A 14,283-nucleotide genomic window follows, 5' to 3' on the forward strand; every position below is an offset into this window, starting at 1 on the left:
TTACATTTTGTGGGTAATGTTTTTGATATTTTCCATATCACAAATAAAAACTGAGAAATTTAAAATAGATTTATTTATTCACTTTTAAATAACAGTTTTAAAAAACTACTAAATGTTTTTTAAATGTAAATTTTATGAAAAGAAAACTATTTTTTCCAAAACAAATTGATGAGAAGAAGGGAAAGTTAATTTATAATTTGAAAGAAAACTATAATCATATTTTATTTTAAAAATATATATTGTAATATCTTCCTGTTGTATTAGATGGAGGAAATTCTAAAGAAGGGAGATATGAGTCTCATGCTAAGAATCTTTTTACCTCAATATCTATTACCCAATATATATGCCTTCCAACAAAAAATGACAAAGCATACCAAAAAGCAAGAACAAAGCAATTCTAAAGAGACAAAGCAATCATCAGGACAAAGATTGTACAGAGATGTTGGAATTATCAGACAAGTAATACAAAACTATTAAGATTAATATGTTAAGGGAAAAAATTAAAAAACACATGGGTAATGTAAGGAGAGAGACAGAAACTCTAAGAAAGAATTAAATGGAGATTCTATAAAACAAACAAGGTAACAGAAATGAAGAATGACTTCAGTGGGCTCATCAGTAGGCTCAACATGGATGAGAAAAAGTTAGTAAGCTTGATTTCTCAAACTGAAATGCCAGGAACAAATAAAATTCAAAAGTATATGAAGGAATATAAAAAAAATATGAGACAATTTCCAAAGCTGTCTCATAGTATAATAGGAAAACCAGAGGAAGAAGAAAGAGAGAATGGAGCAGAAGAAATATTTGAAGTAATTTTAGCAAATAACTTTACAAAATAAATGATAGATACAAACCAGATATCCAGGAATATCAGAGACCCCCAATAAGGATGAAAACAAAATCAAAACAAAACAAACAGGGAAGCAGCTGTGGCTAAATCAATTGGGCTCCCATCTACCCTATCGGAGGCCTTGGGTTCACGTCCCAGAGCCTCCTTGTGAAGGCAGGTTCACCTGCATGCTGCAGAGAGCCACTGGCCCAGGCACTGCTGAGTGCTGCCTGTCCCGTCAGCTCCCTGGAGGGCCACCAGTCCACCAGCACCACAGAGGGTCGACTCAGCAAGGTGATGCAACAAAAAGGGAGATGAGCAAAAACACAGAAGAGTGTGCAGCAAACAGACACAGAGAGAGCAGGCAGCAAGCAAGCCAAGTGTGTGGGGGGGGAATAGATAGATAGATAGATAGATAGATAGATAGATAGATAGATAGATAGATAGATAAATACAGACACAGAAGAACACAGAGTGAAGGGACACAGAGAGCAGACAGCATGCAAAAAAAGCCACAAGGGGGGGAAGTGATACATATATATATATCACTTCCTTAAAAAAAAATGTAAAACAATGTCTATATACATTATTTTCAAACTACAGAAAAATTAAAAAAACAAAAATTTCTTGAAAGAAGACAGAGAAGGAAAAGGAAACATCTTACCTATAGAAGAACAAGGATAAGAATTACAACAGAGGGGAAGCGGACATGGCTCAACTAACAGAGCATCCATCTACCATATGGAGGGTCCAGAGTTTGATCTCCAGGGCCTCCTGACCTGTGTGGTTAACTGGCTCACGCACAGTGCTGCTGCATGTTCAAGGAGTGCCGTGCCATACAGGGATCCTCTGTGCAGGGATGCCCCATGTGTAAGGAATGTACCCCACCTACTCCATGTGTGAAAAGCACAGCCTGCCCAGGAGTGGCACTGCACACACAGAGCTGACGCGGCAAGATGATGCAACAAAAACAAAAGAGACGCAGTTTCCCTGTGTCACCAGATAATGAAGGCAGATGCAGAAGAACACACAGCGAATGGACACAGAGAGCAGACAATGTGGGGGAGGGGGAAAGGGGAGAGAAATAAATAAAATAAATCTTTAAAAAAAAAAGACTTACAGCAGAATTCTTTTTGTCAGAAACCATGCAAGCAAAAGACAATAGAGGGAAATATTTAAAGTGTTGAAAAGATTTTAAAAAGTAAAATAGCCACCACACCTAGTGTTATATATCCTGAGAATTACCCTTCAAATGCAGCAAAGACAAAACAGTTACATGCATGGTGAACATTAATCCAACTATATTAGTAAGCACCTTAAATGTGGATGTTTTTAAAAAAAAGAGAGATTATAGATTACATGATATAATATATATTATATTATACCACAATTATAGTTGCAGAATTCATCATTAATTGATAGATCAAGCAAATAAAAAATCAGTAAATATATAGATGACTTAAACAATTAAACAATACTATCAATCAAATTTATCTAATTAACATTTATAGACTGTTCCATCCACAATATCAGAATACATATCCTTCTCAAGCTTGCAAGGAGCAATCAACAATATAAACAGTATTCTGGACCATAAAACACATATTAACAAACTTAAAAGAATGGAAATTATACAAGTGTCCTCAAACCAAAATGAAATTAAACTAGATATCAATAATGAAAGATATCTGGAAAATTCCCTAGTATCTGGAAATTAAACAATACAATTATAGATAACAGATGGGCCAAAGAAAACTTTGAAGAGAATTTTTAAATAATTTAGCCTAAATAAAAATGAAAATAGAACTGATAACAATGCAGGGGAGGCATTTAAAGCACTGCTGAAAGAAGAAAAAAAAAACAGCACTAAATGTATATATTAGAGAAAAGGAAGATCCAAACATCAATAATGCAAGCTTTCATCTTAAGAAATAAAAGAACTAGAGCAAAGACAGCCCAGAGCAAGAAGAAAAAAGGAAATATTAAAAGTTTGAGAAGAAATCGATGAAGTTGGCAACAGGAAAAAAAAAAGAGTATCAGTGAAACCAAAAGTTGATCCTTTGAAAAGATCAATAAAATTGATAAACTTCTAGCCAGACTAACCAAGAGCAAAGAGAGAAGACACAAATAAAAATGAAAGAAAAGTAATCACTAATGACTGCATGGACATTAGAAGGAAGGAATACTGTGAACAACTCTATGCCTATAAATATGATAACTTCAATAAAACAAGTCAGTTATTCCGAAGACACAAAGTATCATAACACACACAAGGAGAAGTGGGTAATCTGAATAGTTCTAAATCTACTAAAAACTATTCAATAACTAATAACTTACTGAAAAAGAAAGTACCAGGCCCAGATTCACACTGGTGAATTCTACCAAACATTTAAGGAAGAAGGTGACCAAATCTCCACAATCCCTGCTAGAAAATAGAAGCAGATACAATAACTTCTAATTTATTTTATGAGGCCATCATTATACAAATAATAGAGATATAACAAGAAAGGAAACTTAAGATCAATATCTCTCATGAGCATATACACAAATCCTCCACAAAATATAAGCAAATTGAATGCAACCATGTATAAATTATAATACACCATGACCAAGTGTGATTTATTCCAACTATGCAAGATTGGTTCAACATTTGAAAATCTACCATGTCAAATGGCTAACAAGAAAAATCATATCATATCAGCTATCAATTGCTGAAGAAAAATTATTTTACCAAGTCCAACAACCAGTCATGAAAATGCTGGATAATGAACCTCCCAAGGAACTGAGACAGCCTACAACTGCAAGCAAGAGAGTCTGATCCATCAATGTATGGAACTGAAGCCCCCTTTCAATTAGAGGTGGAGTGGGAATCACCAGCCCAGAATCCTCAGGATTGGAGAATGAACTACGGACTAGAGAGGACTTACTGGTATTCTACTATAGACTTATTGTGATTCTAGCAATGGAAAAAAGTGTATCATTGATGTGGAGGCAGTGGCCAATGGAGGTTCTGAGGTCAGGGAGAGTGAAAACAGGTGTTATACAGTGGGAGAGACTGCGAGCTACAATGTAAACTATAATCCATGCTTAGTGACAATGCTCCAAAATGTGTTCATCAATTGCAATGAACGTTCCACACTAATGAAGGATGCTGTTAATATGGGTAAATGTGGGCAGTGTGGGGAGTGAGACATACGGGAATCCCCTATATTTTTCGTGTAACATTTATGTAATCTAAATATCTTTTTTTTAATTAAAAATTAAGAAAAAAATACTCAAAGCCAAAATGGTGCAAAAAAAAAAGTATGAGTTTTGAATATGAGTAATAGTTACAAGTTTTAATATTATATATTGACTGCCTTGAATATATATTAGAACAGTTCAATAATATCCTTCCCACCTCTAAATTCTGAAATGCTTTCTTTGGTGGAAGTGAAGGGGATGGAAGTACAGCAAGCCAGTAAGGAATTGCATGGAACCCACAGCCTCCATAGTGGTCCATAGCAAGCCACTGCTGTGCAAGGTGGAAATATCTTATTGGGATCTTACCTCAAACAAAACAGACAAAAGCAAAAAGTTTTAAGTTCTAAAGGGGAAAAATACTGATTGAATATATGGGAGTTCAAATTAGTATTCCATAATAAATGAAAAATCAGTAAGTCTCATGAAAAATGTTATATGCTCTAGCAATGAAAGACGAGATGAATGTTATCCAAAATGACAAGTTCTAATAACAAGTTTTTTCAAAAGAAAAGGGGGAGTGGATGTCTCAAGCAAATTTTAAATTCTTATAACAAAGAATCAAAGTATATATGTGTGTTTGGTATGTCTTTGTGTTTGTATGTGTGTATATAAATCTGCCCCCACTCCAGAAGATGAGATATAGCCCACATTCATTGTATTTGAGTTCCAACATGATCATAAAGGAGTTCTTTGTGAAAATATTAGAAAAACTCATTAAATTATTTAAGGGCCTCTTTTCTATTTGATATGCAGATTATTTTCTGATACAACTTTCCTGAAATCATTCTTGTTTCGTTACTTGTCAGATCCAAGTTTGTCAGATCCTTACTTGACAATGGGCTGGGTAAATACAGATCTACTTTAATACATAATAAAAGATTGCCATTTCAAAAAAAAAAAAGGATTAAGAAAAAAAAAAGTGGAATAAAAAAAGAAAAATGAAAAAAGATAAAGATAATTAATAAAAGACCAGAAAGATGAGAAGAGATGGAAGAAAATGAGGACCTAACAAGAGAAGGTAGAATGAAAGAAATTTAGAGGGTAAAATGAAAGAAAGAAAAGAAATAATCAAAGGAGAAGAGAGGGAAAAAGAAGGACAGAGAGAAAAAAGCAACAACTTGAAGAAAAACAGCAACACATAAAACAGGCTCCCCTCTCAGGCTACTCCAACAGTCTCAAGCTGCCAGTGCTAGCCAGTCAATCTCCTTGCAAGCCTCCCCTCCCTAGGTATAGCTCCTGGGTGTAAGAGAAAAGTACAAGGAATTTTTAAAAATAACAAAATAACAAATCAAATAACCTAAAAAAACACACCTCAGTCTAAGTTCCCTGTCCTGAGGTTCTTTGTCATTCAACTCCCACTCCCTGCAGCTCCTAGGGTGCTTCTCCCCCAATTATGCTTTTTTTTTTTTTTAAGAGGTACTTGTTATTGAACTCAAGGCCTTGTATATGAGAAACAGGAGTTTAACCACTGAGACCCACCTGCTCCCCTGGTTAGGTTAGGCTTCTGAAGGCTTGTCATCTGCCTCTGCCCATCCCCTTTTAGCTCAGGCCACTTTGCCTTCTAGGATTTTGGCATTTGCTCCCCCAGGCTTCCCACATTCCTGGGTTGTTAGGCATCTGTCAGCCTGCCCCCTCACTGACCCATTTCCTCTCTCCGCCCCAGGGCAGGGGGTGTGGCAGTCCACCCCCTCCCCAAGGTGTTTCAGCACCAGCTGGCATCATTTTGTTTGTTTATTTGTTTGTTTGTTTTTCAGTTGTTGCTTTCACCTCTCTCCCAGAGTTGGTTGGGTGCTGGAAACCCTTACCTGCTTATCCCTCAGTTCCCCCACCTCAAGAGCCTGCTGGGTACCAGGTCACTCCCCTGGTTGCCCAGGAGTGGGGATCTTAACTCCCTCCAGGAGCTGGCTGAACCCTGGTCTTCTAGCCAGGTTACTTCCCTGGTTTCCTTCTCCTCTGCACAGGATTGAGTGCCCTATTTCCTATGGGTTCCTTTTCCCCAAAGCTAACGGGGTCTCCCCTCCCAGGCTACCCTCTCTAATTGCTCCCATGGTTTGCAAGGCTTCCCTTCTGCCATGGAAACCTGCCTCCATCTTGAAGATCTACCATTGTACCTGATTTTTTGTTTGTTTGTTTTGTGTGTATAGCATTTATTAAAAGTATAAAATATACAAAAACAATATGATATATACATGTAGAAGTAAGTCTGCAATAAAAGTGAAAAAATATTGACGGGATGCTAAACATCAGTTTTCAGGATAAGAGTTCCTTTTAATGAGGAAGAAAGGAATAGAATCACAAAGACTCCAGCTGTAATTGTAATTTTTTAATCTCTTTCATTAAATCATCATATCAGAGCTTCCCTATTTCCTTGACTCATGGCACCCTTCTTTTTTTTTACTGTATTTTTTATTTATATTTAAAAGATATTTAGATTGCATAAAATGTTACATGAAAAAATATAAGGGATTCCCATATGCCCCATTCCCCACACCACCCACTTTTTCCCACATTAACAACTTATTTCATTAGTGTGGTATATGCATTGTAATTGATGAACACATTTGGAGCAGTGCCACTGTTAGAGGTTCCCTCTCTCTAGGTTTGCAATAATTAAGAAGCTGTGACTCAGTTCTCCCTGACATGCATTGAGGAAAGACAAGTCCCCCCATAAGCCTACGTGTCTGAAAGCATGGCACTTACCCAAAGGTTGAGAAAAGAAACCACCTGGAAATGGGAGTAAAGGGAGATGGAGACCTTCACTACCTGCATATCAAAGGGAGATAAAAACCTTTACTCCCTGCAGATCATAGGAACACCTGCTCCTCCAGCATTCCAAGAAAACCTAACTCCCTAACTTACTACCCTCTAGCCATACAAGGGAAAATTTTTACCCCTAAGACATTATATTGGCCCCTGCACCTCATTTGGACCCTCGACCCCCTCCCACTGACTATCATTTCCCCACCTAGGAAAGTTCTGTATAAATTCAAATCACCCCCTTCCAGGAGTGGGCTGAAATCTATTCTTCAGACCCTCTCTGTTGGGAGAGCTTTCCAATAAACTTTCTGCCTGAAACCAGTCTCTGTGCCCCAGTGAGTGCAGTTTTTCTCTTACAGCCCCTAAGCATGGATTATACTTTACATTGTAGTTTACACTCTCACTCACTTCTGTAGGTTATGGCAGGATATATAACATCCTGTATCTGTCATGCAATGTCAGTCAAGACAATTCTAAGTCCTGAAAATGCCCCCATATTACACCTCTTCTTCCCTCTCCCATACTTCAGCACCTCCAGTGGTAGCTGTCTCCACATCAATGATATAGTTTCTTCCATTGCTTGAATCACAAAAGTCTATAGTAGAATACCAGGAAGTCCACTCTAGTGCATATTTATTTCCCAATCCTGAGTATTCTGGGATGAGGATGCCACTCCACCTCTAATTCAAAGGGGGTTTCTATTCCATATGGCTGATAGATGGGACTCTCTTGCTTGCAGCTGTAGACTCTCTTGGTTCCTTGGTGTGGTTGTTACCCAGTATCACCTCCTTTATGTTGTACTGGGTGAGTCCAATGAACTGGAGGGTAGGTGTTGCAACTCTGTTGAGTCTCAGGGCCCACCTGGCACATGAAGAGCCCAGAGATTCAAGTCTCTTGAATGTGCACCTACCAACTCCAGCACCAACTATAGTTTCAAATAGAAGGGACAGAAGAGACATTGTAGAGAAAGTCACATCTGAGTCCAACTCTGTCACACTCGGGTGCACAAACTCCAAAGTAGGGCCCACCAGCAAGACACCAAACTGGAGTTATCTGCCATGACCAGAGGACCTGGGTTTCTTTAGAGCCCTCAGGAGCCCCACTATTTGAGGCAGAATCTACTTTGGCAGTCTATGAGATCCTGCTGAGATGTGCATAAACATTACCTCTCTGGTGACCTCCCAAGTGACTTTAAAGTCTCTTAGCCATATAAACTCACTTGTCTTTACCTTTTCCCCCTTGTATTCAAAACATTTTTCCAGTTGCATCACCAGCCATCTCTTGGAATTAATCTCTCAGTGCCAGGGAGGCTCATCCCTGTTAGTCATGTCCCATGCTGGGGGTAAGGTAATGCATTTATATGCTCAGTTTGGCTTAGAAAGAGGCCACATTTGAGCAATATGGAGGCTCTCAGGAGGTAACTCTTAGGCACCCTACAACACCAGGCTAAGTTGCAATTTCAAGAGTAAAGGCTCATAGCATAATCATCAATATCAAGAGTCCATCAGTGGACCATCCTTTTTCACTAGTCATTGCCCCTATACTTGGGGAATTGTTGCTATTCCATTAGAGAATGGCAGAGTTCCCCAGGATGGGAATTCAATATTTATTCAGTTGTCGTGTGAATCTCTACCCACTGTGGCAATGCACCTGAACACATTTATATATTTTATATGTATGTCCTGGTGAACTTCTTCCCATGTAACCCCCATCACTGACTATGCCATACCAATGATCCTCCCCTGCCATAGTTGTAACCCTTCTGTGATCCAAAATTTCTTCAAAAATGAAGACAAGAATATCTCCATATACAATTAATAGGAAAATGAAATAATGATAGGTTTAAACATAAGAAATAAACTACATAATAATTTAGAAAAACTAAAATAAAGTTTAAAAATTGGAAAATTAAAAAATAATGAAAAATAATTTCAAAAAGGTTTTTTTTGGCATTTTGCCTTTCATCACTATAATATCTGTTGTCCTGTATGTACAGTGGCATTTTCTTACATTTCTTCCCCAGTTTTTTACTTTTTTTCATTTTGTCTTCAAAGAAGTTTTATGTCACAGTAAAATCACATACAGAATATAGGGTACTCCCATATACCCAACATTCACCCCTTTTCCCCCCTTCCCATATTAATAACCTTTTTACATGTGGATGGTACATTTGTTACAACTGATGTGCAAATATTGAAACATAGCTACCAACAATAGTAAATGGTTTACATTATGGTTTTCATTTTAGATCATTCACTTTTATAAATTTTTGATGAAATTTAACATGGCCTGTATCCATCATTTCAAGATCATGCAGAACACTTCCATTGCCCCCTAAATACCTCCTCTTCCATCTATTCTATTCCTCCCTCCCTCTCCCCTCACTGTCCATGGCAACCACCAGGCTTCACTCCTTAAGGACAAGATTCATAGACACTTGCAACAACATTGAGGGCTTGACATACTAGTCTATCCTCCCCTATTAGGAACCACCCATGCTCTTGAGAAACACACTCCCCTCTGTTTGAGAACATATTGGACCTCCCCAGGATGACAGTTCAACTCCTTCTCCACCCACTGATACAACACACCATGACAAAATGATCATTCACATATTCTCTAGAAGACTGCCCCAGGTGAGCCCTGTCCCAAATGCCTTCCCATCCAACACCCTAAACCAGTAACTCTTCCTTGTCATATTGCCTAAAGAGTTTTCTCAACATTGTAGTTTCAACCATGCACCTACCCAATCCCCAGTGTTCAGCTGCTCCCTCACCGAGCCCTCCCCCCACTTCCATGGACTGTCCAACCCATCCTCCCCACCCTAACCCCCATCAAGCTTGCACCACCCAATCCAATAGTATCCCTACACTCCCATCATATCCTTTCATGGCACAACTACTCACTTCCACCTTATCATAGATTTTGCCCATATGGGCATTGGCTCACAACCTTCTTCTCCTTTTCAATTTCCTTTAAATCTATCTTCCAGACTCTAGCTCTCTGAGTCTGCTCAATTTGCTTAACTCATATAAGAGAAGTCATGTAATATTTATCCTTCAATGCCTGCCTTGCTTCACTCAACATAACGTCCTCAAGATTCATCTATGTTATCCCATGTGTTAGTACTGTATTCCTTCTTACAGCTGAGTAATATTCCATTGTATGTATATACCACATTTTGTTTATCCATTCTTCTGTTGATGGGCATTTGCATTGACTCCAACTTTTGGCAATAGTGAATAATGTTGCTATTAACATTGGTATGCATATATCTGTTCATGTCCTTGCTTTCAATTCTTTTGGGTATATACCCAGCAGAGGAAACACTGGATCGTATGGCAGATCTATATTTAGTTTTTTGAGGAACCACCAAACTGTCTCCATAATGGCTGGATCCTTCCACATTCCTACAGCAGTGGATGAGTGTTCCTATTACTCTACATCCTCTCCAACTCTTGTAGTCCTCTGCTTTTTTTAATGGCTGCCAGTCTAATGGGTGTAAGATGGTATCTCATTGTAGTCTTGATTTGCATTTCCCTAATAGCTAGGGATGTTGAGCATCTTTTCATGTGTTTTTAGTCATTTGTATTTCTTCTTTGGAAAAGCATCTGTTCAAATCATTTGCCCACTTTTAAATAGGTTGGTTGTCTTTTTATTTTTGAGATATAGAATTTTTTTAATATATGCTGGATATTAGGTTTCTATAAGCTATATGGTTACCAAACATTTTCTTCCATTGGGTAGGCTTTCTTTTCACTTTCTTGACAAACTCTTTTGTGGTGCAAAAGGTTTTCATTTTGAGGAGGTTCCACTTATCTATTTTTTTCACTGCTCGTGCTTCGGGTATGAAGTTCATGAAGCCATTTATATTACAAAGTACTGTAGTTACTTCCCTGTATAATCTTCCAAGGTATTAATGGTCTTGGCTCTTATATTTAGATCTTTGATCTATCTTCAGTTGTTTTTGTTTAAGGTGAGAGATGGTGTTCCTCTCCTTTTGGATATGGATACCCAATTCTCCAAGCACCATTTGTTGAAGAAGCCATACTCTCCCAGTTGAGTGGGTTTTGTGGCCTTGTCAAATATCAGATGATTCTATATGTAAGGATCTATATCAGAACTCTTAATTCAATATAATTGGTCGGGATGGCTATCCTTGTGCCAATACCATGCAGTTTTGATCACTGTAGATTTGAAGTATGTTTTAAACTCAGGTAGTGTGATTCCTCTGATTTCATTTTTCTTTTTCACTATGTCTTTGGCTACTCAGGGTCTCTTGCCCTTCCAAATAAACTTCATAGTTAGTTTTTCCAATTCAGTAAAAAAATGTTGGATTGATTTTATTGGGATTGTAGTAAATCTGTAGATTATTTTGAATAGGATAGATACCTTAATGATGTTTAATCTTCCTACCCATCAACAAGGAATATTCTTCCATTTATTTAAATCTTCTTTGATTTCCTTTACACTATTGTGTAGTTTTCTGGGTTTAAGTCATTTATATCTTCAGTTAAATTTATCCCTAGGTGTTTGAATTTTTTAGTTACTGTTGTAAATAGTTTTTTTTTCTTCATTTCTCCTCAGTATTGGTATACAGAAATGCTACTGATTTTTGCACATTGACCTTATAACCTGTGACTTTACAGAACTCATAAGCTCTAGAAGCTTTCTTGTAGATTTCTCAGGGCTTTCTATGTATAGAATCATGTCATCTACAGATAGTGAAATTTTTACTTCTTCCTTTCCAATTTGGATGCCTTTTATATATTTTTCTTGCCTCAGTGTTCAAGCAAGTACGTCTAACAATGTTAAATAGGAGTGGTGATAGTGGGCATACTTGTCTTGTTCCCAATCTTAGAAGGAAAGCTTTTAGGATTTCACCATTGTATATGATATTAGCTGTGGGTTTTTTCATATATACCCTTTATCATGTTAGAAATTTCCTTCTATTCCTATTTTTTTCAGTGTTTTTATCAGGAAAGTGTGCTGTATTTTGTCAAATATTTTTTCTGCATCTATAATGATGATCATGTGATTATTTTTCCTTCAGTCTGCTTATGTGGTGTTTTACATTTATTAATTTTCTTATGTTGAACCATCCTTGCATGTGCAGAATGAAACCCACTTGCTCACAGTGTATATTTCATTGGATGTGTTGTTGAATATGATTAGTAAGTATTTTGTTGAGGATTTTAGCATCTGGATTCATTAGAGAGACTGGTCTGTAATTTAACTTTCTTGTGGACTCTTTTTTTGGTTTTGATATTAGGGTAATTTTAGCATCATAGAATGAGTTAGGCAATGTTCCTTCTACTTTTTTATTTTTATTTTTTTATTTTTTGGTAGAGTTTAAGCAAGATTGGCGTTAGTTCTTTCCAGAATGTTTGGTAGAATACACCTGTGAAGACATCTGGTCCTGGGCTTTCCTTAGTTGGGAGGTTTTTGATGGCAGATTCTATCTCTTTACTTGTCATTGGTCTGTTGAGTTCATCAGTTTCTTCTTTTGTCAATGTAGGCTGCTTGTGGGTTTCTAGGAATTTGTCCACTTCCTCTAAATCATCTTTCTTGTTGGCTATAATTTTTCAAAGTATCCTCTTATACTCTTTATTTCTGAGGGGTCAGTGGTGATATCCCCTTCTTCATTTCATATTTTGTATATTTGCATCTTCTCTCTGTTTTCTTTGTTAGTCTAGCTAAGGGTTTCTCAACTTTACTTATCTTCTTGAACAGCCAGCCTTTGGTTTTGTTTATTTTTTCTAGTGCTATCTTATTTTCTATTTCATTTAGTTCTGATCTAATCTTTGTTATTCCCTTCCCTCTACTTCCTTTGGGGTTAGTTTGTTGTTCTTTTTCTAATTCCTCCAGGTATGCAGTTAGATCTTCAATTTTTGGCTCTTTATTCTTTTTTGACATATACATTTATAGCTATGAATTTCCCTCTCAGTATAGCCTTTGCTGCATCATATATATTTGATATGTTGTGTTCTCATTTTCATCCTTTCAAGGTAGTTACTGATTTCTTTTGAAATTTCTTCCTTGACCCACTATTTGTCTAAGAGTGTCTTGCTTAACTTCCATATCTTTGTGTCTAATCTGGTTCTCTGGTCCTTACTGATTTCCAGCTTCATTCCATTGTGGTCTTTCTGAGTTCATTGTGAATTTTTCTGTGGCCTAGCATTTGGTCTATCTTGAAGAAAGTTCCATGTGCTCTCAAGAAGAATGTATACCCCACTCTACTTGGGTGTAGTGTTCTGTATATCTCTATTAGGTCCAGCTCCTCTAATGTATTATTCAAAATCTTTGTTTCTTTATTGATTCTCTGTCAAGATGTTCTGTCTAATGGTAATAATGGTGTATTAAAGTCCCATACTATAATTGTACAGGCATCTATTTTTCCACTTAGTTTTTCCAGTGTTTGCCTCATGTATTTGGAGGTGCCCTGGTTAGGAGCATAACTGTTTATGATTGTTCTTCTTTCTTGAAAGATTACTCATTTTACTATTATACTGTCTATCTTTGTTTCTTACAATAGTTTTGCATTTAAAGTCTGATTTGTCTGACATTAGTATAGCTACTCCCACTCTTTTCTGGTTATTGTTTGCTTGTAAGATTGTTTTCCAGCCATTCACTTTCAGCCTCCTTGAATCCTTGGGTCTAAGGTGGGCTCCTTGAATACAACATATAGAGTTCATATTTCCTTATTCATTCTGCTAATCTGTGTCTCTTGACTGTTGCATTTAAGCCATTAACTTTCAGTGTTATTACTCTCAAGGAATTACTAACATTAGGCATATATTCTTTGGGTTTATGTATGTCATATGTTGTTTTTATTTCTCTTTTGTGTTTTTAGTTGTTCTTACATTCTCTTCCAACTCTCTCTCTCCTGTATCTTCCTTTCATCCTGCAGAACTCCTTTTAGTATTTCTTGAAGGACAGGTTCCTTATTGGCATACTCTCTTAGTTTATGTTTATCTGTGAATATTTTGAACTCTCCATCATTTTTGAATGCCAGCTTTGCTGGATAGAGAATTCTTGGCTAGAAGCTTTTTTTTTCTCTTTTAGTACCTTAACTATGACATAACACTGCCTTCTTGTCTCCATGGTTTCAGATAAGAAATCAGCACTTAATCTTATTGAACTTCCCTTGTATGTATTACATTTTCTCTTTCTGCCTTCAGTATTTCCTCTTTGCTTTGAGAATTGAACAGTTTGACAAGTATATGTTTTGGAGTAGGCCTATTGGGATTCATTCTGTTTGGGGTGCACTGTGCTCCCTGGACATATACATCCATCTCCCTCAATAAGTTTGGGAAGTTTCCACCATTATTTCCTCTAACACTCCTGTCCCCTTTCCCTTCTCTTCTCCCTCTGGGATGCCTATAATGCATATGTCTGTGTGTTTTGTGTTGTCATCCAAATCTCTATGTCCCTGCTGGATTTTTTTCTATCTT

Source organism: Dasypus novemcinctus, chromosome 14, assembly GCF_030445035.2.
Source record: "Dasypus novemcinctus isolate mDasNov1 chromosome 14, mDasNov1.1.hap2, whole genome shotgun sequence".
NCBI classification, from domain to species: domain Eukaryota; kingdom Metazoa; phylum Chordata; class Mammalia; order Cingulata; family Dasypodidae; genus Dasypus; species Dasypus novemcinctus.